This window comes from Phoxinus phoxinus (assembly GCF_949152265.1).
Source record: "Phoxinus phoxinus genome assembly, chromosome: 10".
Lineage (NCBI taxonomy): Eukaryota > Metazoa > Chordata > Actinopteri > Cypriniformes > Leuciscidae > Phoxinus > Phoxinus phoxinus.
In genome coordinates this window covers 18,899,066-18,925,995 of record NC_136885.1, presented here as the reverse complement: position 1 = coordinate 18,925,995, position 26,930 = coordinate 18,899,066, and the positions used below count along the sequence as shown (strand labels likewise).

The 26,930-nt window shown below is 39.4% G+C and overlaps 1 long non-coding RNA gene across 1 annotated transcript; it reads right to left on the bottom strand.

The window, feature by feature from the left end:
* LOC307005426 lies at window positions 1-26,429 on the bottom strand. The gene is made up of 3 exons (XR_013799275.1): window positions 26,348-26,429; window positions 23,565-25,558; window positions 1-445 (listed from the first exon to the last, which is right to left on the bottom strand). It is a non-coding gene; the product is annotated as an uncharacterized lncRNA (long non-coding RNA).
* Window positions 26,430-26,930: the final 501 nt, after the last annotated feature.

Here is a 26,930-nt window from a genome sequence, read left to right as displayed (position 1 = left end):
ACGCATACATTTCTTCACTTTAATACAAGTTGAAGCAAAATAAAGCGTGAATACAATGTACAATATACAGTACAACTTAGAATCATATACAGTGGACATAAAAAGTACACACCCCTGTTAAAACAGTTTGGTTTTGTGATGTAAAAAAGAAAGAAAAGAAAATCTGAATCTTTTCAGAAATCTTTTGCACCTTTAATGTGAACACATTAATAAACAAGTTTTTTAAGACATTTATAAGATGTAACATTATCACAGACGGGGCTTAAACTAGTCCCAGACTAAAATGCATGTTTAATCTGTTAACTGAGAGCAACTTGCTGACATAAATATATCAGTGCCATTGTTTTGTCTCAAAATGCACACCAGTAATGTTTGTTTCTAAGGCACATTTATAAAAGCTATACATGCCCTAATTTAACTAATCCTTGCTTAATCTAAGCCCTGTCTGTGAAACCAGGCCTTAATGTAATAGCTTATTTTACATAAATCGATTGTGGTGAGGTGGTCCTTTTTAAATAGGACTCCGCCCCAGGATTATTGGCAGCATTATTTGGACTATATAAAGGGTGTCCCTAGAATGGTAGGATATTGCGTCATCCTCGCGTCATCTGGGTGTTGGCTGCCGGTGCTCGTCTGCTCGGTGTGTGTGCTGGTGTCTGGCGGGAGGGACGAATTGGATAGCTGGATCCTTTTACATCTACCTCGCTGCTATAGTTCCATGTGGGGAAAAGGAGAATTGATCGCACGCATAACTCAGCCTGCTGTGAGGGATTCGCGCTCTACTGCTTGAGTTTACAGTCACATTGCTGCTGTATTTCCCAATCGCTCGAACCTGTAATACGCCGTGCGGTGAAGGGCTGAGTGGCTGCTGCTCTTCTGTTCGGTAGGTCCATTGTATTGTTTACATGCGGGCGGGGGGACTGAATTATTTTGCCGGGGGATGACGCGTGAATTCCTCTGATTTAGTAGGTGAGAGGAGGGACTGGTTTGCCGGATGTGTGAATGAAAGCTCTGCTGGTCGGTATGTAAACCCACTCATTCCACTCATGTCCACCTTACATTGAAAGTATGGTTTTAATCTTGGTTCTCGTGTGTTTTAGGCCATTGAATTGGGCATTGGATCGCGGCTACGTATCATCGACACTGCTGTTTTGTTTCTATTTCATTTTGCTTCTATTAGTTATCATTAGTTTTGTTTATTTGGTTTTGCTGTTATTAGTTATCATTAGTTTTGTTTCTATTTCATTTTGCTTCTATTAGTTATCATTAGTTTTGTTTATTTGGTTTTGCTGTTATTAGTTATCATTAGTTTTGTTTCTATTTCATTTTGCTTCTATTAGTTATCATTAGTTTTGTTTATTTGGTTTTGCTGTTATTAGTTATCATTAGTTTTGTTTCTATTTCATTTTGCTTCTCCCTTGTCAAAAAATCCTATTGGAATTTCAGTTTATCCTGTAGGATCTTATTGGATTCTATTAGGATCTTATTGGATTCTTATAATCCTATTGGACATTCTACTTTTTTTTAATGGAATTTCACTTTGTCCTGTAGGATCTTACTGGATTCCAATAGGATCTTATTGGATTCGTATAATCCTATTGGACATTCTGAATAATTTGAATGGAATTTCACTTTGTCCTGTAGGATCTTTCTGGATTCTTATAGGATCCTACTAGATTCTTATAATCCTATTGGACATTCTGAATAATTTTAATGGAATTTTACTTTGTCCTGTAGTATCTTATTGGATCTTATTGGATTCTTAGAATCCTTCATTCAGATTTATTTTCATGAAATTTCAGTTTTTCCTGTAGTATATATATATTTTTATTCTATATGTATTTCTGTATGTAGTGCTGTTTTTCCATGTAATTACAATTAAATATTATAAACATTTATACAGCAAGATAATTTTAATAATTTAAATTCAGAAAATATATACATTATTGATAGATTCATAAATAAAAGAATATTAATTCAATTTAGGTAGAATGTCATATAGTCGACACAATAAACAGATTTATTTACACTTGCAGGAACACCATTAAATATTAAATATATTAAATTAAATATTATAAACATTTATACAGCAAGATCATTTTAATCATTTCAATCAAGAAATTATATAAATTATAGATAGATTCATAAATAAAAGAATATAAATAATATGTAGGTAGAATGTCATATAGTTGACACAATAAAATGATTATTTACACTTGCAGGAACATGCAGCTCAGTTACTATAAAAATATTCAGCCATCAGCTGAGCTCTATGCTAGGCTTATACATCAGTCAAGCTCAATGCTGTTTGGTTGTAATGCAATATAGCATGTTTTTTTAAAGTGTATGTGCACAACCTTGCGGACAATTTCCATAGGTTTTACAATCATACGTGTTGGAGTTGGCACCACTTCTTTTATATGGGAAGGAGATCCTTCAGACACAAAACCAGCAAGTGTGGTTTGTAAAAGCTGAACTTGGATGAGCGGATTGTTTTTGTGGTCATGTATGATATTCACAATTGACTCAATCTTTCCAATGCAACCATTATTTAGCTGAACAGTAAAACTGTTGTGTTTGTACTCCTTTCCATATTTCTCTGTTGTTAACAGTTTTCCATTCACAATTGCTCTGTCATATGTCTCTGCAGAGTACTCATCATTTTCAGATAGATCACAGACAGGGAGCATTAAGAACTTATCTTTGTGATCTAACATTTTTTGTCGAGAACATCCCAGCAAAACAAGACCTTCTAGCTTTTGTGCTTTAGCAACAAGAGGATAAACACCTAGCCAGTCATTGACAAGTTTCCCCACCCTATTTGAGACATCAGCACTAGTCGCTGTTCGTTTAAGTAGTTGGGGAATTGACTGAAGTATGTTGAATTGGCGTGCAATTTGAGACGGAATATAATTTGTTCCATGACACAACCTCTTCAGTTTCTGGTTGTGACCCTCAAATGAAAATGCAGATGTACACCAAAGAGGTCCATACATCTTGACAGAGAAGGCTAAATGTGTAAGTTGATGGACATTGAAGGACATTTGGCACAAGCCATATGTTGTTGGTATCTCCTGTACAAACTTTGTGATCTTGGATGTTGCTGCTGCCAAGTCATTTTCTGTGACGGTGTCTTTCAGAAAGCAAAAAATGGCAGTGACCAGAAGTAGCCAGTGTTTCAAAAATTTTGTTGGAAGAATCTTGTACAGAACAGGACCACTGTAGAATAATAGCCAGCTTCTGCATTCTGCAGCCTTCCACCTTTGCGCAACTTTCACAGTCCGTGGTATTCTTGGTATATCAGATGGAGGTTTGATGGCAAGCAGCCTTTGATCAACAAGCTTATGTGATGTCCCAATGTACCATGGGCTGTCATGGTACTTGCTATTAAACCACAAGTCCAAGAATTGCTTTGTCACTCCCAAGAGAACACAGTGCATGTAGTCAATTGGAAAGCTATTCACAATGTCAAAACCAGTGGAGGGATTCAGGAGGACTAATGGTGATACTGTCTTCACCCCAAACACATGGTCAACATCATTCTCAATGGCCCTCTGCCCACATTCAATGACATGGTCATGGGTTCTTTTCTGTGCCTCAGTGGGTGGATAGACTCTGGCATATCCTCTTCCCTTTGGCACTGTTTTCCCTTCATTTAAGCAGTGTCCACATCCATATGCACCATTGAACTGATGTATACCTTGAAGCACACATCGGGCTACTGCGTCACATGAGCATATTATAGGGAAAACTTTAGACACCACAGTTGTTTTTGTATGTGGGTGCCTCCATTCCAGACCTTGTGAGTTGATTTTTAGAATGTCATCCACATATTGCTTAAGGTATGTGGACATATCAGGTTTACCACGCCCAAACCAGACACCTGCGAGTATCATATTTTTGAAACGAACATTTGGTTGGAGTTCATTTACTACACATCTGATGGGCCACAATGAAAAAGTTGAAGATTTAAACATTGGAATGCCATCACAGTTCCACAGTAGTGATATGTCATTAGCTGTGAAATTAGGGAGTGTTTGATACATTTCACCCTTTCTCACATCAGTTGTTACATCTACTTCTGATTGAAATGCACAATCATCTTTTTGTAGGATGTCTCTTAGCTGATCCTCGATGGAGAGACTTATATAAAAATTGCCTTCTGCAATATTCTTTTTTGGGTCATTTATCTCATTACACTCTGGACAATGCATGTTGTTCTTTGGAAGATATGTTTGGCAAATGTTGCAAAAAAGGTGAACATTTAGAGACTCAGATGGATCATGGAATATTTTTCGGAAGAGGTGGAGAGACTCTGGCAATATGTTGCTACTCGGGAGAAAGACATTTAAGAGCTTTAAAAGGTCTTCCACAGCACTTGCTGTTAAACTGTGCCTCAGAGAAAAGGACAAAATTAGAACTATTGCCTGTGCAATTGTTATCTCTGATCCTGTGTAAAGAGGGGCCCCAGATTTTTCAAATTGTGAATTTGAATCAGAATTTGTGTCATCCATTGTAGAGTCTAATTCTCCCTGAGTGTCACTGCACTCATCTTTACCATGGTCCATTTCATCAACAGAATCATAAAATTCCTCCTCGTCTTCCTCGCTGTCTGCAAGGGATTCATTCTGATGGGTAAGATCATCCCAATTGTAATGAGGAGTGTTGTTTGTCCGCCATCGACTTGTCTTTGGAAGGGGGCAACTCGATTCTGGATCCAAAAATCTAGTAATATGATCAAAGACTATTTTAATATGTGACAGTGCTTTCAAGTAATAATATGATAAATATATAATATTTATTTAACCCACTGGTACTTTTCAGTCATTTTTGTGTTTTGAAGTTGTTCCATTTTTTACTTAATCAAAATGGTACAAAGCTTTGTGATTTTGTAGTACTTGCTGTAGTAAACGCACATTTATTTGACAGTAAGGATTTGATATCAAGCTAAAACTATTTTCTAATTTTCTAATATAATAAAAACATGTTGGCAGGACATCTAACCCTAACCCTACCCTACTCTTCCCTATACCCCATCCTAACCCTCAAGGTTTTTTATTTCTATACTTTACAAACTGTATATTCTGTCTCTTAACTCCAACCCTATAGCTAAACCTACAAATCACAGAGCAGTTTCTGAATTTTTACATTTTCAAAAAACATCCCTTAGTCTGATTTATAAGCTGTTTTCATTACGAGACCAAAAAATATCCCCACAAGGATGTCGGATAATGCCAGATTTGTAGGGACATTTTGTCCTCATAATGTAGGATGTAGGCCTACTAGATGCATGCACAAGATTGTGGACATAAATGAGTGAATGAATGAATAAATTAAGAAATTAATTAAATGAAATGAATTAATTAATAAATTAATGCAGAAATACAGGTATCTAGTGGCTAAACCTAGTTGTATAGATGATTTTCTTCATTTCTTTCTATCTGAAGCCACCAATAGATTTGTAAGATATTTAGAATATTGTCTAGTAACATGTTATGTCCTCCAAATTTCCAAATATTAAAGAAACATTACTGAAATAAAATGTAGAACATTCTTTTACTAAAAATAAAATAATTATACAAATATAATCTCAGCCTGTTTTGACTGTAAACCATAAGTGTGGCTACAATATAAATGAACAATACCAGAGGGTTAAAAACTTTCTTTACAACAAAAACAAATAATGATATAAATAACAGTGAACATTGTATTAGATGTACAATGTCAATATTTAAATTAATATTATTAATATTTGAAATGTACTAATTAATTATTTTAAATGTATTGACTTTAAATGCTTATCTATACTGAGCTTCAAGCTGTACCTTTTGTAAGGGCCTCGTTGTTTTGCATTCATTTCAATGTAGGGATATCTTCTTGTTTAGAGGAATATGTGTGGTCACTGTTGTGGAAAGATTAAATATGTATAACGTACTGCATATGTAAATAATAATATTAATAATAATTATAATACAAAATATTTGCGTTAGAAAGTCACCATAATAAAAACTGAACGGAAAATAATTTGTATATTCATACAAAGAACACCGCCCACAACTCACATTGTAGGCATGAACATTCAATTGCGCATGCGCATCCTTGCTCACGTCACTGCAGCGGAGCGCAACGGACGGAGGAGACGATACCATACAACTTTCTGGAAGACGAGCTGTGACAAACAATTGTAAGTAACATATTTAAAAGTTGCTTTATATTAACATTTGACACATCTAGAAATATTTGTGTGTAAACCTGCGTAAAAAAAATTGTTCTTCACATTTTAAGACTTGTGTGCAGTAAGGTCCGCTTTTCGATATATAATTAGATCATGTTTAACGGTCTTACATTTATCAACTAAGTTACTTACACCATAAGTAGAAGCTTTTAAGTAGAAATACACCATAAGTAGAAACTTACGTTATTCCTTAAACGTTATTTTTGTATTTCATCAGTGGCTTTCGGTTAACGTAACTTATAACGTTACATAACGGAAATAACGTTACGTTTCTGTTGCTGGTTGCTGGTTGCTTAGTAACAGTTTTAAACATTATTTTGGAGGGAAAATTGCCCTTATCTGTTCTAAATCCACTGTAAACCTCACAATATAAACGTGAAACAACTTGTGTTCTTTGAACTTGAGCCTGTATCTCCTGAGAGAAAGCAACAGGCTGTCATAATGTATGAGACTCATACAGGCACGCAACTACAGTAACACGGCTAGATCCACCGGCTGGTGCGAAGCTATGTCTGAATTGAGGTCCAGATCGAACAAAACCTTAACCAAGATTAATACACATTCATGTCTTTTTACATTAAACATCAAAACATATAACACTAACACGTACAAAGCATAAAACACTCTTTGTTTTGCCCACACATCAAAAGCATATGATTGACAGAATATTGTCTATATTTTTAAATCCTATTTAGAAAATGAGGTTTATGTTAATCCAATGGATTGAAGATCCCCCAACATGGGATGTGCTGTCTACTGAAAAAATTATTAATGGACGGTGTGAAATTGGTGGTGTATGTGATGTACAGTACAAAGAGGAATCCAGCCCTGCAAAAATCTTAAACGTTGGTAAGTATGTTTTTGTAATATGTCTGTGCATTACTGTGATAAAATTGATGCATGTTGTGATAATTATTATTAATAATTTCAGGAACTAGATCTGCCATGCTTAAGCGGCTTCATTCTATTGAGAATCAGTCCATCAAAAGATCCAGACCTGAAGGGAATGAAGAATTAGGGAGAGGGCAGCGCCAGAAATTTAGCAGAATACTTTCTGAATCAGAAAGCAGTGAAGAATATGAGGTAAATTAGGATGATGTGGTTTGTGGTAACCCTAATCCCATTTTGTCTAATATCTAACACGATATTAACTCCTTGTTTATTAAAGGGCACCTATTATGACATTTAAAATGTTCCTAATGTTGTTTAGGGAGTCCCCAACAACAGTTTTACATGCATGCAATGACAAAAAACACTTTTGTTGTCGTATAATATGCATTTATTTTTACCTGATTTGCTCACCGACTCCCAAATGATTCGTTCAACGACTAATTTTTCCAAACCCCTCCTTTGCACGACGCTAATCTGCGTTGATTGGTCAGATGACCCAGCAGTGTTTACAGAGATAATACTTATTGTTTAACACGGAGTACAATGATGCTTTTATCAATTAAATTGTGTTATAATAATGATTATAGTCCACTGCTTAGTAAAAAACTAAAAATAAGATAAAGAATTTAATGTTATGTTAGCGAGCATAGCCCAGAGTTCATATTGTAAAAGCACAATCAGTCTTTGTTTGCATTAGCCCGATGCATAAACATAACATTTAAAAAAAAAAAAAAATGCAGTTACGTCACTACGAGGTATTACTCTATTCTTTAAGACAACTCCGAAAACAACGACAAACACTTCACATATCTCAATACAATTGTCATTGAAGACCTAGAAGCTAAACGGTGCTTACACAACAAACAAAATAATTATTAAGCATGCTACATAAAAGCAACAATTATTAATAACACTTACAGGTTGTGATACGGAGGAGGAAGCTGATGCAAATACACTTGGAACTGAACCTTCCTTCAATATCAGCCGGCTCGCGAATCCAAGTTTGATTGCATCTAAGTTTAGGGCTGGGCATCGTTCAAAATCTTTCGATCCGGTGCCAATTTCGATACCTCAGTTTCGATACCGGTTCCTAACGATACTTTTTTCTATACCAATTTTATGAAATCCATTTTAACAAGATTACATAACATATTACCTCAGAAAAACTTTTATTTTTTATTTATTTAGTTTTATTTTTTCAGTTTGACTCATGCACAAAGGAATAAAAAATGTTTTATAAAGCGCTCATGCTCACCAAAGCTGAATTTTTTATTAAAAAAATACAGTAAAACTTTAGTAATATTGTGAAATAGTATTACAATTTAAAATCGTATCTAATATATTTCAAATGTAATTTATTCCTGTGATGTCAAAGCTGAATGTTCAAAATCATTACTTCAGTGTCACATGACCCTTCAGAAATATGAAAACAGTTTGATGCTTAATATTTTGGAAACTATGATAATTTTTTTCATGATTCTTTGAATAAAAAATTAAAAAGAAAAGCATTTATTTAAAAAAACATCTTTAAGGTATTATGTGTGTGTGCTCGCGTCTCATGAATATGTGCGTGGAGAGTTTGTGTGTGTGTGCTCGCGTCTATGAATATGTGCAAGGAGAGTTTGTGTGTGTGTGTGCTCGCGTCTCATAAGTATGCGTGTCGAGAGTTTGTGCGTGCGCGCGCGCGTCTCATATGAGTGTGCGCGGAGAGTTCCGTGTGTTTCGTGTGAAGAGAGTTTGCGTGTATGTGCGTGAGCGACTTTATGTGTGTCGTTGTGCATTTCATATGTATTTGTTTGAGCACTGACGTTGACGAGTTAACTCCTTAGGTATCGAAATCTGGAACCGAACAACATGTCATTTTTCGATACTCGATAGTATCGAGGCAATTCGGTCGGTACCTAAAAAGTATCGAGACTCGGTACCCAGCCCTATCTAAGTTGGTAAAGCAATCGTCTTCAAAATGGCACGAATAAAGCACAAGGCTCGGACTATACTTCTGTGGTATAGTTATATATATGAATTGTAGCCACTTAGTCTTCAAATGCTCCTCCTTGGGCAGATGAAAAAAGTTGGCTTTTGAGTCGCACTTCAGAACACAGCGTCTCGTCGCCATGATGTTTTCAAGTTTTCCCTGCTGGCCTTGGAGCGCAATAAGTGGGCGTATCGTATTCAAATAACTTTACTAGTTGACGTCATCTAGTCAGAGAAAAAGCTTCGGTCTTCTAACGATTCATAAAAATGACTCAGAGTCGACTCTTACTTTTGAAAGACAAAAACTTTATATACGGTGCACTTTCATATTTCAAACTTTGTAGGATGTTTTTGTTCACTTAGATCTATGTTACACACTACATGAAAGGTACATTTCAAAATTCCATAATAGGTGCCCTTTAAATATCAAAATCGACTGCTGGCGGTAGATCCTTTTCCTATTTAGCACCAAAACTCTGGAACAGTCTTCCTACCATTGTCCGGGAAGCAGACACACTCTGTCAGTTCAAAGCTAGATTAAAGACACATCTCTTTGACCTAGCATTCACATAATGCATTATATACTTCTATATCTCAATGTTAGGCTGCATAGATTAGGTCAGCCGGAACTGGGAACCCTTCCCTTAAATCCTGATGTACTCGTTACATCATAAGAAGAATGGCATCTACGCTAATATTAGTCTCTCTGTTTATACCGAGGTTTAACGCCGGATCCAGGCCGTATCCAGATCTGATGAAGGACCAGCGCCTGTACGCCACAACAACGCAGCCCTGAAGTGTCAACTAGTCTCTCCCCTGTGAAGGCCTCCTTTCCTTTACCTCTGTACCGATAAAACTGTATCAAAATTATTCCAGTTCACATGGACACTCGGAAGCGTAAACAAAACAAAAAAAATCTGTATTATAAATTAAGGCCTGACAAGTTATTTGTTGAGGTCAATTTGTAAAGAAAAACTACACGCCTGTGCACATATACATTCAAACACGCAATACCTATAGACTGAGCACTAATGATCTTTGCAATGGAAGTGAATCAATCAAAACTAATTGACTGCTGGCGGTAGATCCCTTTCCTATTTAGCAGCAAAACTCTGGAACAGTCTTCCTACCATTGTCCGGGAAGCAGACACACTCTGTCAGTTTAAAGCTAGATTAAAGACACATCTCTTTGGCCTAGCATTCACATATAGAGACATTATAGACTTCTATATCTCAATGTTAGGCTGCATAGATTAGGTCAGCCGGAACCGGGAACACTTCCTTTAAATCCTGATGTACTCGTTACATCATAAGAAGAATGGCATCTACGCTAATATTAGTCTCTCTGTTTATACCGAGGTTTACCGCCGGATCCAGGCCGTATCCAGATCTGATGAAGGACCAGCGCCTGTACGCGACAACAACGTAGCCCTGAAGTGTCAACTAGTCTTTCCCGTGTGAAGGCCTCCTTTCCTTTACCTCTTAAAATATATAACACAAATATCCATTTTTCTGAACAATCAAACTTTTTACTCAGTCAAGTAATTGACTTGATTTACTTGTCCGAAGGACAAGCACATGACAATATATAATGTCGCAACTCGCAACCTGATTAGCCATTGTTGCTTAGACCCAGATGATTGCCTTTTTCAGCTAATTTGAAGGATATATTTGTAATTATATAATTCTCTTTTTACAGTCGGTCAGTAAACAAGTTTCTGAAAAGAGCGTCAAAAGGATAAGAGCCAGATCCTTTCTGCAGCAGTATAATCTAGAAAAAGTAAGATTATGTTAACAGTTACATATATCAGGGCTCTAGACTCATTCTTCCCTCTGCTTTATTTTTCCATCAACAGTAGATGTATTTAACAGTAGTATATAAGAAAGAAATTAAATGAACAAATATAAAAAAGAAAACACTACATAGACTTCACTCTATAAATTATACATTGATTCTTATTAAAGTTCTCACAAGACTCTTATTTTCACAGCAACCATTCACTGCAGAGGATCCATCGGTGAGTAAATTATGTAATGCAAAATTTCTTCAAATCTGTTACAAGTGATGAAACAAACTCATCTACATCTTGGATGGTCAGATATTGAGTACATTTTCAGCAAGTTTTAATTTTTGACTGAACTACCCCTTTAATAACTACATACAAACTGTACTAACAAATGTTTTACAATTCTAGGAATCAAGCAGGGAGGCAACAACATCAAAAAGGACAAGGAATGACAGTGGAGTTAATCAACTAATTTTGGCCGAATTAAAAGAAATAAAGAGTGTTCTTGTTGAAACTCTAACACTTTTAAAAAATGGTAAGCCTATTAAATGTTTTACATTTTTCTAAGTGATTGCGTCAAAAGATATAAAAACCTATTTTGTTCTAGGATGCACTCCATTAATGACAGAACCAGTCCAAACTCTCCCTGGACCCACTTCTGATTTTCCAGCCCCAGAGACTTCCGCTGTGGTACCTGCCCCTTCCTCTTTACTGCCTCTTCGTCTAAAGGAGACTAGGAGTATTGATGACTGCAAAAAGGTATCGGTTTTAAGTAACATTCAAAATGCCTTCTTACTGGGGCTGCATGATTTGGTCAAAAATGTATATTAAGATTCAGTGTTTCCCACAGGAGTTTATATATTAAAAGAAGTCAGAATTGTTAGATTATGTTCGGTTCATATTTTCAGCCTTTTTTCTCTTTTGGCCAAAAAACGAAAATGGCATTTTACATGAGACATGATACAGATTACGGTGTGTAAAATGGACAGAATTGTATATCTGAGACTTTAAAGGAACAAAAATACAAGTAATCCTAACATAACAACATAATCCTGACAACTTCATCCAATGTTTTTTTTTTTTTTTTTTTTGTAATCAGTCATTTGGAGAAGTATGTTTCCTGCTTTCCTGTAGCTCAGTGGTAAAAGCATTGCGTTAACAACGTAAGGTTGTGGGGTCGATCCCAGGGGATTGCACATACCTATGTATAAATGTGTAGGATAATGCAATGTAAGTCGCTTTGGATAAAAGCGTCTGCCAAATGCATAAATGTAATGTATGTCAATAGAGGGTATGCGTGTGACGTCACCGTCGGCTGGATTGACTGTGGTCATGCCCACTGAGTGACCAAAAGCGAAAGCATTGGTTTCTCCTATTAAATCCAGTCACACAGCAGCTCTTCTGCCACTCAGTCCGGCTGAGGGAGTGTGTTCCAGCAGGAAAGTGACATCATTGCATTCCCTCTATATCTATTAGCGATTTTTTTTTTTTTTTTTTACCCTATTCACCTGGGGTGTCTTGTTGTAATTGCATCCACTCACAGAATTAATTAATCATGGCTGACAAAAAATAGTGCTTTCTACAATGGCATCAGTAACTTTTGCTCTTGGATGATTCTGAATCTACACTCATAGGTTTTATCATAACAAACAAAATATTATTAAGTGCACTTTTTAACTCTGTTACTGTTTCATTGTTCGATCACTGTTTTCAGGTTAGAATTGGCCCCAACACGTCCATCGGTGCCGAACAGTTTGGCCACATGAAATGGACAGATCCAAAAAAAGCAGCAAAAGACCTCTTGGTGGCTGTCTTTGGAAGAGCAACACTGGCAACACACTGCTACACAGGAAAACGTTCTAATGCCTTCAAAGACAAAGAAGCAAAGCCACAACTGGAGGCTCAAAAAGTGTCTGACATAATTAGTGAGTCATTTATTTTCCTGAAAATCAAGTTTTGGCTGGATTGCCATATTATTATATATATATATATATATATATATATAAAACAACAGGATATAATTATACTCAGGAATTTGGAAAAGTATCTACTTTTTTAGAGCAATATATTTTAAAACTGCAGTGGCTGTTGCTGACTATTTAAATCTAGCGGTTTGGTTTCACGTGTTGTAAATCCTCTGACCAATCAGTGATCTGTAGTGTTTTCACGTCACATTTTAGCAGTGTTGGGGAAAGTTACTTTTAAAAGTAATGCATTACAATATGGTGTTACTCCCTTAAAAAGTAACTCATTGCATTACTTAGTTACTTTTTTAGAAAAGTAATGCGTTACGTTACTTTTGCGTTACTTTTTTCCCACCTGGGCTGGGCTTGTTTTTTTTTTATAACACAAAAGTTCTATTTTTGGGCAAATGTAAAGACCCTTTCACACCAAAAGTGAAAAAATAATCCTCAGGCTGAAGGAAATGTGTACAGTAGAGGAAAGCAAACCTTTCTGTCTATCTATAGTCATTTCTGCTTATTAAACTGAATCATCGAAGGTCAGAATCAAGTTCATTGGTCAGTAAAGTGAGATTAGATGCATAAGAATTTATGTTTTATATAACATATTTAGTTATTGGAGGTTTGCATAGATTATGCATTTTATTCATTTTGAGGAAAATTTTATATTTTTTTGTGCAAGTGGGATGAGTAAATGCTCACATTTAGTCTAGAACTACTAAATTTTAAAAGTAATGCGTTACCCTACTAGTTACTTGAAAAAGTAATCTGATTACGTAACTCAAGTTACTTGCAATGCATTTCCCCCAACACTGCATTTTAGTATCGGTACGGTACGCTTGGAACCTCAGCAGAGGTGGTATGCTACCATTTAAAGCTTGCTATGATTTTGTCTAAGTTTAATAGACAGACGAATTGAAAGATTGCATGGGTGTTTGAATGGAGATCACAGTCTTTTAAGGATGAATCGTAATACCATTCCTCAATAATCATTATGGTTTGTAAACTTATGTTCTGTTTATTTTTTTCCTTACAGGCTACATCAAAAATAAATTTCACATTGAAGCAAGTATAATTAAGAAGGCCATATCCCAGAAATGTGCAGATGAATGCAAGATGTCAAAAAGGCGCCACAATGATTATGTGTGAGTTTGTTTGAATCAAACTGATTTGTTCAGGATGTTTAATGTTGTATTTCAGTGTGTGTGTGTGTGTGTGTGTGTGTGTGTGTGTGTGTGTGTGTGTGTGTGTGTGTGTGTGTGTGTGTGTGTGTGTGTGTGTGTGTGTGTGTGTGTGTGTGTGTGTGTGTGTGTGTGTGTGTGTGTGTGTGTGTGTGTGTGTGTGTGTGTGTGTGTGTGTGTGTGTGTGTGTGTGTGTGTGTGTGTGTGTGTGTGTGTGTGTGTGTGTGTGTGTGTGTGTGTGTGTGTGTGTGTGTGTGTGTGTGTGTGTGTGTGTGTGTGTGTGTGTGTGTGTGTGTGTGTGTGTGTGTGTGTGTGTGTGTGTGTGTGTGTGTGTGTGTGTGTGTGTGTGTGTGTGTGTGTGTGTGTGTGTGTGTGTGTGTGTGTGTGTGTGTGTGTGTGTGTGTGTGTGTGTGTGTGTGTGTGTGTGTGTGTGTGTGTGTGTGTGTGTGTGTGTGTGTGTGTGTGTGTGTGTGTGTGTGTGTGTGTGTGTGTGTGTGTGTGTGTGTGTGTGTGTGTGTGTGTGTGTGTGTGTGTGTGTGTGTGTGTGTGTGTGATGAATATAATCTGTAAAAAAAGTAATTGTTTGTTTGAATCAAACTGATTTGTTCAGGATATTTAATGTTGTATTTCACAGTGTGTGTGTGTGTGTGTGTGTGTGTGTGTGTGTGTGTGAGAGAATGTGTTTGAGTGTATGTGTGTGTAAGTCTGTAATGAATATTATCTGTAAAAAAAGTAATAAATTCATCAGTTATGAAAGTAGAAATAAATAAATAAAATACTAATGAAATTAAAATAACTTTGTTGATTTGTTTTTTTATTTCATCAATCCATTATCAGTGCCTTAGAAATGTGTGCACTAATACTGTGTGCCCAAATCACCTGCCATGTTGTTTATAATGTGACTGCAGGTTGCATAACATACATTAAACAGTGAACAATGTCTACATAGAGGTGACTTTAAGCAAACTGCAAGACACAATAAAAAAAACTACTATTAGTAAAAGAAAAACATTGGAAAAGTGCACCTTTAGGATTCTTAAAAAAAAAAAAAAAAGGAAATCCCATATAAACCTGAGAAGTGACCTAATTGGATCCCATTAAAATCCTGTAGAAAATCCTACAGGATATTTATGCATTGTCCTATAAGACAATTTCAATCAGAATTCTATAGGATATTTATGTATAGTCCTATAAGACAATTCCCATTGGAAATCCTATAGGAATGGTTCCAAAATATGATAGAAATTCTAATTAGAATCCTGTACAATTTTCTTATTGGAATCCTTTAGGATTTTTTGACAAGGGCTATTAGTTATTATTTTGTTTTGCTTCTATTAGTTATCATTAGTTTTGTCTAGTTGGTTTTGCTTCTATTAGTTATCATTAGTTTTGTTTATTTGGTTTTGCTGCTATTAGTTATCATTAGTTTTGTTTATTTGTTTTGCTTCTGTTTGTTTTCCTTTGGATGGCTGTTTCTGCCAACGGCTGCTAACAACTGTCTTGTTTTTGTTTGTTTTGTTTTGTGTTCTTTGCCTAAATATTTTCGGTAGGAATGCCCACCATTAATGCTGTGTTTTAGCTGCCGTCATATTTTGTTACTTTTGTCTTTTTCTTTGTCAGGAGCGGGGGTGATCCAAAAGCAGGCAGGCTGGCCATATCGTGCATGGTGTTAGAAATTCTGTTTCCGCGTGTGGTAGAGGTTTGCTTGTAGCACGTTTCACCAGTGTGAGTGTGCTGTGGAAGTGTTGGACACTGTGTAATTTATTGAGGGCTGATTCGAGGCCTACTGCTTAGCCTGCCCAGCTGATGGTGCACCCCAGCTCCATAACGAGAGCCTGCAGGTTCGTGTAGTGAGTGAACTTCCTTGCTCGTAGGCAACCTATTGGCCCTGCCATCTATTCTCATGGTTTTGCTACCTCCGGAAGTCTTATTGGTTTTTTTTATTATGTGTAATTAAATAAAGAATTATATTTTTGTACGTATTCACGTCTCAGTGTCTTGTGATTGTGGGAGGGAGACACGAACTTGTGTGCCCGTTTATGGGTATTTCCTCAAATTCAATACTGGGGTGGCGTAGTCGTTACTTGTTGTAGCTTTATTGTTTCCACACAACGCCACATCTGGCGTAGTCGGCAGGGTTTCGTCCTTCTCTACATACTGACCTGAGACGTGGATATTTGTATGTGCATTGTTGTGGTTGATTGGGTTGTTTGTTAATTATTATATATATATTTTTTTTTTCCTTTCTTTCTTTAGAAGCAAAACAGCAGTGTTCATTTGGGCTGAGCGTGTGCTTTTTCTAGTAGGCTGGGTTCCATCTTAATGCGTGATATTCTCTTTTCCAAATTGTGGTAAGTTTTTCTTCTGTTGGGTGAGTTAACGATGGAGGACGAACTGCAGGAATTAAGAGAATTAATAGCTACATTAAAGGCTGACAATTTGAAGTTGCGTCAAGATCAAGCCCTGGCTAATTTGCCTGGTCCTAGTAGTGACCCTCCGAGGCTACCTGGGCCATCTGTCGGTACGTCTCAGCCTGCAGATACCGGAACACTACCTGAGCGCTTCGTGTTTATACCGCGGGACCGAAAGTGTTCAAAGTTTAATGGTAGGTCGGGCATAGGGATCAATGAGTGGGTGGAGGAAGTAAAGGCTTGCATGCGGGCCCGGCATTTATCCGAGGCGGACCAGTCCTTTTTCTTATTCGATCATTTGGAGGGGGAGGCACGTGAGGAGATTAAGTACCGGCCTGCTAGTGAACGGGAAGATCCCAGTAAAATTATCTCCGCTCTAACAGAACTATATGGGTGTACCCAGTCGTACGTTGCCTTGCAGGAGTCTTTCTTTTCCAGGAGACAACAGGAGGGTGAGACATTGTTGGAATTTTCTCTTGCCCTTCTGGGTCTCCTGGAGAGGGTTAAGCAGCAGTCACCGGTCACGTTGCCGAACGCCGAGGTATTGTTGCGTGATCAATTCGTGGAACATGTTCTCGACAGTACCCTTCGTCGGGAATTGAAGCAGTTGGTGCGTCGTCAGCCTACTGCTACACTGTTAGACATCCGTAGTGACGCTATTAGGTGGGAACGTGAGGGCATGCCGGGAGGGGCGAGAAATCGTAGCCATTCCGTTCCATTGGCTCATGGGTTTCAATATGGGGTGCAAGGTGGCGCACGACCGCAGGTTGACCGGCCTTCTCAGGCCTCCGAGATGAGTGAGATTAAAGAACTGTTAAAGCTACAGCAAAGTCAGTTAACTCAGCTCGCCCAGAGCGTTGCTCAATTACAGAATCCCTCTCGGAGCGTTCGGCCGGCTCATGGCAGCTTCGTTATATGTAGAAGATGTCAGAAACCTGGCCATTTTGCAAGAGATTGCAATGGAGAACGAGTCCCACCTCACTCACCCTTTCCTGACCGAACAGACACCAGGACACGTGGAGATAGGCAGCCCCATTCAGGCGCGGCATCGGGAAACTAGTTCCCGCCGAGTTGTTAAGCCAAAGCTCGGTCGGGGAAAGTGTAGGCTTACAGGATAGTGACCGTAATGAGTCAGGGTCATCCTTAATGTCGTCATGCCCTCATTTGGTCGTGGTTATGGGAGGTGTATCCGTGTCTTGTTTGATTGACACTGGTTCAATGGTGTCCACCATTACTGAGAGCTGTTTTCGAGAACACTTTGAGCCATGGGGCCAGGACCGTCTAAAGACTTGTCAGTGGTTGCAGCTTAGGGCTGCGAATGGGCTGTCTATCCCTTACATAGGCTATATGGAGTTGGACGTAGAGCTCTGTGGGAGGTTGCTTTCAAGGTGTGGAGTGTTGGTGGTCCGGGATCCTCCTGGTGGAACCGGTGCTCAAGCCCCTGGTGTGTTGGGGATGAATGTATTGGGCCAGTGCTACCAGGAGCTCTTTGTCCAGCATGGGCCCTCTCTTTTTGACTCCCCACCTGCATTGAGTGTGCCCAATATAATTGTCCAAGCATTGCAACGCTGCCACCAGGCGAGTATTCAACCCTCTTTGGAGAGCATAGGTAGGGTGAAGGTACGTGGTCCCCGAGCGGATCGGATTCCAGGTGGTACGATTAAATTTGTAGCGGCCACTTGTTCAGAACGGTATTCTAGTGGCATTGCACTCTTTGAGCCTCCAGAGTTTGGCCTCCCGGTTGGGCTTTTAATTTCTCCCTCTTTGGTTAGAGTAATCAAGGGTACCGTGTATGTCCCCGTTGTGAATGTGGGAACTACCGACACTTTATTGTTCCCTCGTCGGACGATAGGTTCCTTAACCAGTGTGTCTGTTGTCAGTCTTCCCCCGGGAGTTTCGGAGCTCAGACCAGGAGCTGTTTGTTCAGTCTCTTCTCAAACCAGTGTTTTGACTGGGCAGGGACAGCTAGATGCAGTAGATCTATCTCATTTGCCGGCAGGAGACCAGAGGGAGGTTAAGGCTCTTCTCCATAAGTATCAGTCAGTGTTTTCCACTTTTGAGGGAGATGTGGGGTGTACAGATTTAATATCTCATGACATCCCCCTTCTTGATGATGCCCCCGTTCGGCAGAGATATCGGCGTATACCTCCATCCGATTATGAAGCAGTCAGGGCACATATTAACCAGCTATTAGAGACTCAAGTGATCCGAGAGAGCTGTAGCCCATATGCTTCACCAATTGTGCTCGTCAAGAAGAAAGATGGCAGTATACGCATGTGTGTAGACTATCGCCACCTAAATTCTAAGACGAGGAAGGATGCCTTTCCCTTGCCTCGGATTGAGGAGTCCCTGGACTCTTTGACGGGTGCCCGTTGGTTCTCCACGTTGGATTTAACCAGCGGGTACAACCAGGTGCCCGTCACGGATCGGGACAAGCATAAGACTGCCTTCTGCACCCCATTCGGTTTATTTGAGTGGAACAGAATGCCGTTTGGGCTTTGCAATGCCCCCAGTACGTTTCAGCGACTCATGGAGCGGTTGTTTGGTGACCAGCAGTGTCACTCCTTACTTCTGTATTTGGATGATATTATTGTATTTTCTTCCTCTGTTGAGCAGCACTTGGAACGGCTGGAAGTTGTTTTGGGACGACTGGAGCGAGAGGGCCTTAAGGCTAAGTTGGAGAAATGTGTATTCCTTCAGTCGGAGGTGCAGTACTTGGGCCATGTAATTTCCTCCGAAGGGGTGTCCACCGATCCCTGTAAAACCCAGGCAGTGGCCCACTGGAGGCGTCCAACTAATGCTACAGAGTTGCGTTCCTTCCTCGGCTTTGCTAGCTATTACCGCCGCTTTGTGGAGGGGTTTGCTAAGATCGCAGCCCCTCTGCATAGGTTGGCGGCGGAATTTTCCGGTGGTAAGCTTAAATCCAGGAGGCAGACAGGAGTAGGGTTTATGGCAGCGTGGAGTGAACAATGTCAGAAGAGCTTTGAGGGTTTGAAGTTAAAACTCACTACTGCTCCGGTGCTTGCATACGCCGATTTTGCTCAGCCTTTTATCCTGGAGGTGGATGCGAGTCATGGTGGTTTGGGGGCTGTCCTCTCCCAGGAACAGGGCGGGAAGGTTCGGCCAATCGCGTATGCTAGTCGCAGCCTTAGGCCCACTGAGCGCAACATGTCCAACTACAGCTCCATGAAGTTGGAGTTCTTGGCGCTCAAGTGGGCCATGACTGAAAAATTTAGGGAATACTTGTTGGGCAGTCAGTGTGTGGTCTTCACAGACAACAATCCGCTGAGCCATCTGTCCACCGCAAAACTGGGAGCTACAGAGCAGCGTTGGGCTGCCCAGCTGTCCGCATTCAACTTTCAGATCCGGTATAAGTCCGGGAAAAGTAATAAGAACGCTGATGCCCTTTCCCGACAGAATCCTCCGGAGAGTGGAGTGCTGGGTGGACTAGGGCTGGGAACTGAAGTGCCAGCAGTGTTACGACAAGTGCGAGAAGCTGAGCCGGCGGTTGAGGTACACCAATCCGCAATTACTATCTTACCTAGTTATTTGGGGGCTGATTTATGCCAACTGCAATTGGCCGATCCAGTTATCTCTGAGATTTTGCCCTTTTGGAAGCAAAAGGCCCGTCCGGGGGCGGATGAACGTCCGCAGCTGTCGATTAAAGCCCGTAAGTTGCTACAGCAGTGGGATCGCTTCGTGGAGCGAGACCATGTACTCTATCGTAGGGTCTATTGTCCTAATGGTGGGGAGGAGGTCTTGCAGCTGTTATTGCCGGCTGCGTTGAAGTCAGAAGTGCTGACACAGTTACATCAGTGTCATGGACATCAGGGCATTGAACGAACTGCTGAATTGGTCCGACAGCGGTGTTACTGGCCTGGTTTGGCCTCAGATGTTGTCCGTTGGTGCCAGGAATGTGAAAGATGCCAAGTGGCTAAAGACATGCAGCCAGTAGCGCAGAGTTTTATGGGGCATCTTTTGGCCTCAAGGCCAAACGAAATTGTGGCCATTGACTTTACCTTACTGGAGCCAGCTAGGTCAGGAGTAGAAAATGTGCTTGTCATGACCGACATCTTCAGTAAATACACTCTTGCTGTTGCTACTCGGGACCAACGGGCCGAAACTGTGGCTCAGGTTTTGGTCAATGAATGGTTTTATAAGTTTGGTATTCCAGGTCGCTTGCATTCGGACCAGGGACGTAATTTTGAGTCGTTACTGATCCACCAGCTTTGTGAATTGTATGGAGTGGAGAAATCTCGTACCACCCCGTACCATCCAGCTGGAAACGGCCAGTGCGAGCGTTTTAACCGGACCCTGCATAACTTGTTGCGCACCCTGCCGGTATCTAGAAAGAGAGATTGGGTTGCATGTTTGCCCCAAGTTCTCTTTTACTATAACACCACTCCACATCGATCTACCGGTGAGTCACCCCATCTTTTAATGTTTGGACAGGAACCACGCTTGCCCGTGGATTTCCTGTTGGGTAGGGTACAGGAACCAGTGGCCGGCAGTGTGCACGACTGGGTTCGGGAACATCAAGCCCGGTTACAAGTGGCGTCTGAGAGTGCACAAGAGCAGTTACAAATAGCAGCAGGGAGACGTAAAGCAAGACATGATCAGCGGGTCCGGCATGTTCCTTTGGTGGAGGGGCAGCTGGTCTACTTGCGAGAGCAGGGCCACAAGGGTCGTCATAAGATTCAGGACCTGTGGAACCCGGTCGAGTACCAAGTGGTGCGGGCTCCTAAGGAAGGGGGTGGGGTCTACTCCATCGCACCGAGGGCTGACTTGAGTAAGGTAAGGAACGTACATCGGTCATTGCTTAAAGGGCGACTCCAGGGAGGTGGGTTGGCGGGAGCCCCCTTGGGAGAACAGTCAGAGCCCTTAGTGTTAGGACAGGAAGAAGAGGAAGAGGAAGAAGTGGATTTGGTCAGGGTGATACCCGGTGGCCCAGTTGCGTTGAGTGGGGAGTCGGAGAGATCAGACCAGCCCCGACAAACCGAATGGCAGTCACCCGAGGGTGTTTTAGAGGTGGTACGGGCTGAGCCGGGGATGGTCGCAGCCGACCTCACATCAGGTCTGGTTCCGGTGCTGGGTGTCCAACCGGAGGGGAGGGAGATTCTGGTACGAAGAACGGGGCGAGTAACGGCCGGTCACCACTCAAATCTGTATCGCCTTCCTCGTTCCGGTAGGAGCGTACCCTCTACTGACCCGGTATCTAATTCTGTCGTGGCCATTTTTAGGCCTTGGAGTTGAGGTGTCCATCGTCGGGTCGGCGATGCAAAAGCGGGGGGTAGATTGTGGTGAGGTGGTCCTTTTTAAATAGGACTCCGCCCCAGGATTATTGGCAGCATTATTTGGACTATATAAAGGGTGTCCCTAGAATGGTAGGATATTGCGTCATCCTCGCGTCATCTGGGTGTTGGCTGCCGGTGCTCGTCTGCTCGGTGTGTGTGCTGGTGTCTGGCGGGAGGGACGAATTGGATAGCTGGATCCTTTTACATCTACCTCGCTGCTATAGTTCCATGTGGGGAAAAGGAGAATTGATCGCACGCATAACTCAGCCTGCTGTGAGGGATTCGCGCTCTACTGCTTGAGTTTACAGTCACATTGCTGCTGTATTTCCCAATCGCTCGAACCTGTAATACGCCGTGCGGTGAAGGGCTGAGTGGCTGCTGCTCTTCTGTTCGGTAGGTCCATTGTATTGTTTACATGCGGGCGGGGGGACTGAATTATTTTGCCGGGGGATGACGCGTGAATTCCTCTGATTTAGTAGGTGAGAGGAGGGACTGGTTTGCCGGATGTGTGAATGAAAGCTCTGCTGGTCGGTATGTAAACCCACTCATTCCACTCATGTCCACCTTACATTGAAAGTATGGTTTTAATCTTGGTTCTCGTGTGTTTTAGGCCATTGAATTGGGCATTGGATCGCGGCTACGTATCATCGACACTGCTGTTTTGTTTCTATTTCATTTTGCTTCTATTAGTTATCATTAGTTTTGTTTATTTGGTTTTGCTGTTATTAGTTATCATTAGTTTTGTTTCTATTTCATTTTGCTTCTATTAGTTATCATTAGTTTTGTTTATTTGGTTTTGCTGTTATTAGTTATCATTAGTTTTGTTTCTATTTCATTTTGCTTCTATTAGTTATCATTAGTTTTGTTTATTTGGTTTTGCTGTTATTAGTTATCATTAGTTTTGTTTCTATTTCATTTTGCTTCTATTAGTTATTATTTTGTTTTGCTTCTATTAGTTATCATTAGTTTTGTCTAGTTGGTTTTGCTTCTATTAGTTATCATTAGTTTTGTTTATTTGGTTTTGCTGCTATTAGTTATCATTAGTTTTGTTTATTTGTTTTGCTTCTGTTTGTTTTCCTTTGGATGGCTGTTTCTGCCAACGGCTGCTAACAACTGTCTTGTTTTTGTTTGTTTTGTTTTGTGTTCTTTGCCTAAATATTTTCGGTAGGAATGCCCACCATTAATGCTGTGTTTTAGCTGCCGTCATATTTTGTTACTTTTGTCTTTTTCTTTGTCAGGAGCGGGGGTGATCCAAAAGCAGGCAGGCTGGCCATATCGTGCATGGTGTTAGAAATTCTGTTTCCGCGTGTGGTAGAGGTTTGCTTGTAGCACGTTTCACCAGTGTGAGTGTGCTGTGGAAGTGTTGGACACTGTGTAATTTATTGAGGGCTGATTCGAGGCCTACTGCTTAGCCTGCCCAGCTGATGGTGCACCCCAGCTCCATAACGAGAGCCTGCAGGTTCGTGTAGTGAGTGAACTTCCTTGCTCGTAGGCAACCTATTGGCCCTGCCATCTATTCTCATGGTTTTGCTACCTCCGGAAGTCTTATTGGTTTTTTTTATTATGTGTAATTAAATAAAGAATTATATTTTTGTACGTATTCACGTCTCAGTGTCTTGTGATTGTGGGAGGGAGACACGAACTTGTGTGCCCGTTTATGGGTATTTCCTCAAATTCAATACTGGGGTGGCGTAGTCGTTACTTGTTGTAGCTTTATTGTTTCCACACAACGCCACACTATTATTACATTTTGCTCACATTTATTACATTGAAAGATTGATTGAATCCATTGATTTACTTATGTGCTGATATTATCTTATGAACTGTGACATTATAAGTTGCTAAAGTGTGTTCATAATGTAATACATTTCTCATACAATAACCAGACATTATGCGAAAACAATCGTTATAACATTGAAACCGTTATTACATTGAGCTCAAGATTTTATTACATTTTGACAAAAATAATTACATTATAAACATTTTCTTAAATGAATAATGTAATGCCCATTACTTACATTATGTGCAGTTATTACATTATGTGCAGTTATTACATTAAGTTGCTAAGCTTGTTTAATAATTTTTTAACCCAGGTTTTTTTAAGCATATTGTAATTTGCATCATAATCCCATGTTTCATCTCACTGCATTCCTGTTCTGGAAGATTATATAACATCTAATTGTCATGCATGTTTCATGCACAATCTTGCTCACAATAGCATTTTATGAGTTTGAATGCTTTCTCCTTTTCCATAAAAGAGAAATCCCTGATCGCCTTTGAAATCTGTTAATGTTTTGCTGTAGAATGGGATACTGGTTATCATTCATGTAGATAGTAATGCATTTTCTATGATGGCATACATCAACCACAGATTCTTTCAAATCTTTCTTTAGGACACAGGCTAGGTGTTTCAGAGCCATTGTCAGAAGAGTTGGTGTAAGTGGGCAGCCTTCTCTAAGCTCTTTATACTGGCCTGTGCTTGGAAGCAGCTTTTCCACAATCTTGAAATCGCGTGGGGGTGATGGATGGATGGGCTTCAGAGATTTCAGAGCATGTGTTAAAAACTTCCTTTTGATTTTTTTGGGAATGCTGCGAAAGCTAACAATGATGAAGAGTTTGAAACTCATTTTCATTGGTTTGCTTTTGAACGAGGGCTGAAGAAATTTTTCCACTCGCCTAAGAAGTATTGTGGCAAGTATCATGTACTCTCCTCTAAAGTGGTACCTTCCGGTTTTTTTCACATGGTCAGTGAACCCCTCTGGAATTTCTCCTCTAATCATTTGGTTAAAACTGTCTTTAAGTTCTTGTGATTTTTGCTCTTTGTTAATCTTTAATGTTTGCACATTTTCTGCAAGTGGGGTTTCATATTCTACAAGCGACATTAACGCTTTCAAAACTTCCGCTTCACAAATTTCACCTGGTCTCTCATAAGGCCTTTTAGTGACCGTCCTCTTTAGGCCGCTATATGCTGTCAGGTAATTTGAGTTATCTGGTTCTGGCCAACACAGACTCAGAACTACAGGTTGGTGATCTGAAATATTATGCTTTGTAACCTTTGAGATTTCACAACTCTCAGCAAGCCACACGTCATTCCGTGTCATGAAGACCATGTCAAGTCTTGATGCACCCCTCCTCTTATTCTTCGTTTTCTTCTGACCTGAGGTTTTTTTGTTTTGGTGATTGGATGTTTTCCATGGAAAACGAGTGAATGAATCTCTCTCATAAGGATTGTTTTGTCCCCATATGTCTACAAGCATTAAAGATGAGATGAATTCCTCGAGATAAGGTCTAAGGGGCTCTGTATGTCCAGTTGGAAACTCCCGGTCAAGATCTGTGTTTAGAACCGTATTGAAATCTCCTGCAACTATCAAGACACCTTTGGCAGTCTGATAAAGATATTCAGAAAGACACTGCAATTCCTTGTGTTCTTTTGCATGGTTATATACATTAACTAGAGTGAAGCATTTACCGTATAATTTGCAGATAAGTACAATGTAGCTGCCTGTGGGGTGTACATGTTTTATATACTCAAAAGGCACACCATTTTTTATGAGTATTGCAACACCTTTGCTACGTGGATGATGAACACTGTAAAAAGCTTTCCAACCGCGAATTTCTTCAACAGATCTAACATTATTGATACCTATATGTGTCTCTTGAAGAAATGCAACAGATGCTTGTAGTTCATTCATCCTCTGACCAATCCTTTCTTTTTTCTGTTGGACATCGGCAGTGTCTCTAATTCCATTAGTGTCTCTAATTCTATTAGTGTCTCTAATTCCACAAGTGTTCCATGTGATAAGTTTCAAAGATCCGGCCATAGTCTAGATGAAAAATAAATAAATAAAATAAAATGTCAGTTCTTTGTTAAATTTACATACCAGATTGAAGCATTTATCATAGTATATATATGTATATATATATTATTATTTTTTTACATTTTTATTTAAATACATCTTAATTGACTTTTGTTTTTTACAAACATAGAAGAACAACGGCAGACTCGGCAGTGTCTTTCACAAAAAAATAATAATAATAATTTTAAGTCATCTTACAATGTCAATCAGTAAATAACAATTACATATTTTCAGTTAGATATTCCCATACCATACAATTATAGTGCAATATTCTTTATCTACATTTTACTGCATTAAAAAAATTATCATAGTATTTAATCTGAAATATATAATTCCCAACCAGGTTTGTAACATGTTCAGCATTTTTTCATTTGAATAATTCAGATTTAGTTAGTCAATTTGATTTTTTTTCATGAGTGTTTGATGTGACAAAAAAAGTTTTTTCCATGTATCATCACCTAGATAAAAAAAAAAAAAAAAAACTCAACAGTAAAACTTGATATTAAAAGTTCACAATAAACGGTTAATTTCAGCACTATAATGACCAATGCGCTGTGTTCCCATTTGAGACGATAAAATGTAAACTAATCTTTTATAATAATTGAAGCATCGGAAGTACAGAGAATTTTAAACCAATTTGAACAGTTTGGGTTTTCAATTTTACCTCAATTATCAAACTTATTCTAGATATTCTATATAATCTCTATTAATGAGTCTATAAATAAACACAATATAAAACAGTATTATCAAACTCACCTTTTGATGTTTGAAGGTTGTGAGAAACTCAAGATTATTTTTTAAGTACGGTGTTGTACGATGTCAGTTGTTGTCAAGAGTCAGTGATACTTCATTCTCATTCACCTTTTATCTGTTGCCACTCCTTGATGACAGGTACATAACATGAGTCATTGCAGCATTCTGAAATGTGATCTTCATAAAGGGAAGAGGTATGACACTTCTGCAATTGAAATTCTGCATCATGGTTTGAATGTATGGACACCTGCTTCTTAATAAGATATATTCCACTCATTTCAGTAATTAAGACACAGAGAGATTGATAGAGAGAACGTGTTGGATTTATTAATGTCAGAATAAGAGCAATGCATTATTAACATTGACTTCATTAACTAAAACTCATTCAAGATTTGAACCCATATGTGTATGTGCATGTGAGATAGCTCTGTAAAACATTGTTCTTTTCGCAATAAAATATATTGTAATTTATTTTAAATTCTAGGCAATTATGACATAAAATTGTAATGTTTAACTGGCTGTAATACAATTGGTGTCTACCTTGGTGGTGTTGTGTGTGTGTGTGTGTGTGTACAAGGGTGTGGTT